Source organism: Heteronotia binoei, chromosome 4, assembly GCF_032191835.1.
Source record: "Heteronotia binoei isolate CCM8104 ecotype False Entrance Well chromosome 4, APGP_CSIRO_Hbin_v1, whole genome shotgun sequence".
NCBI lineage: Eukaryota > Metazoa > Chordata > Lepidosauria > Squamata > Gekkonidae > Heteronotia > Heteronotia binoei.
In genome coordinates, this window is record NC_083226.1 from 14,637,936 (window position 1) to 14,639,946 (window position 2,011).

The window sequence follows — 2,011 nt, forward strand, 5'->3', positions numbered from 1 at the left end:
ACAACCTCCAAAATCTTCCAGTATATGCCAAGGCAGTCTTGGGCACCCCAGTATTTAAGAAATTTACTTTTGTCATATGAACATATGAAGCTGCCTTATACTGAATCAGACCCTTGGACCATCAAAGTCATTATTGTCTACTCATACTGGCAGCGGCTCTCCAGGGTCTCAAGCTGAGGTTTTTCCCACCTATTTGCCTGGACCCCTTTTAGTTGGAGATGCCAGGGATTGAACCTGGGACCTTCTGCTTGCTTACTTACTTACTTACTTACTTACTTACTTACTTACTTACTTACTTTATTTATTTAAGACATTTACTTTTGCCATATGAACATATGAAGCTATTTAATATTTATTTATATCCCGCCCTCCCCTGACGGGCTCAGGGCGGCTAACAACAGTTAAAAACATTAATAATTAACAAACATAGAATATTAAAATAAAAAAATATAATAACACATTTCCATACATATCAACAATCACCAATCCATTCATTAAAAGTCCAAGATGGCAGGTTTCTGATTTCCATTATATTAATTCCAGTGAGATTGTTGGTGCTGTAATGTCTATCAAATACAGGAGGAAGTAGAAAGTCTTACATAAATGAATGCTTGAACTTGCTCAAGAGTGGTAGATGGGGCTAATTGGGAATACATGTACTTTCAGACCAGGAGAGAACAAAGTGACCGAAGATTAATAGTTTCCTAGAACCTCTGCAACTTCCCACTTCCACAGTCAGTCTCCACTCAGAGCTGCAGGAAAGAAATTTAACAACTTCCTTTCTGATAGTCTAAATTCTAAAGTACCGTTTTGGAAGGGATATAGACGTATGGAAGGTTCCTGTCTTCGCACATGATAGGGATGTGAGAATAAACATCAGTAGGTAACGTGTCTCCTGCGAGCAGATGCTCTACCACTGACCCACCTTCCCTCCCCGATAAGATTTTAAGTGTTCCGTATGGTCTATGTAGACTGGCAGTGGTTCTCCAAGGTATCAGACTAAAATCTTACACATCACTTACCACCTGACCCTTTCACCTGGAGCTGCTGAGGATTGAACCTGCAACCTTCTGTGTGCCAAAGCAGAGGCTCTTCCACTGAGCCACAGAATCTCCCTTATGCAGAGGCTTTCCAGGGCCTCAGGTGAGAAGATCTGTCACATCCCTTGGTACATGATCCTTTTAACTGGAGATGCCAGAGATTGAACCTGGGACCTTCTGCATGCCAAGCAGATGCTCTACCACTGAGCCACATCCCCTCATGGTCTTGAACCCTCAGTTTCATTGACTTCTTTCTCATCCCCCACATCTTAGAGAAGGCTGACTTGACCACCATAATATATACTGTGGTAATATCCAGACTAGGCTACTATAACACTTTCTACATGGGGCTACCCCAATGATAGTTTGGAAATGTCATTTAGTGCAAAACATGGCAGTTAGGGTCCACACAGGTGTTTACTGGCATAATCATTTTAATTAGTTTTAAACAATCATCATTCTGTTTCTGGGCTCAATTCAAGCTGCCAGATTTACTTTCAAAGCCCGATTGCTGGTTGATACATACATTTACTTATTAGCTTCGATTTAAGTGCACTGTACAATACATGGATTTATTTTGTTTAATTCATTTTTACATTGTTCCTGCTCAACCTTCATAGTACCCAATGCAGTTTTAGAGTTGAGTTTTTATCCCACTTTTTGGAGTACTTGAAGCTGCCCTGAGCCATTACTTCAGGGTCATCAGAAAGCGGGGGGTGGGGGGGAATGTCTGTTGGCGCTCCATTATTCCCTGTGGAGACCGATTCCCACAGGGTATAATAGAGAATTGATCCATGGGTAGCTGGGGCTCTGTGGAGGCTGTTTTTTGAGGCAGAGGCACCGAGTTTTCAGTATGGTATCCAATGCCTCTCTTCAAAACACCCTCCAAGTTTCAAAAGCGTTGGACCAGAGAGTCCTAGTCTATGAGCCCCCAAAAAAGGTGCCCCTATCCTCCATTATTTACAATGGAG

General features: G+C 42.0%; 1 non-coding gene across 1 annotated transcript; it reads right to left on the reverse strand.

The window, feature by feature from the left end:
- Nucleotides 1-1,186: 1,186 nt before the first annotated feature.
- TRNAA-GGC (transfer RNA alanine (anticodon GGC)) lies at nt 1,187-1,258 on the reverse strand. Its single transcript has one exon. It is a non-coding gene; the product is annotated as a tRNA-Ala (tRNA).
- Nucleotides 1,259-2,011: the final 753 nt, after the last annotated feature.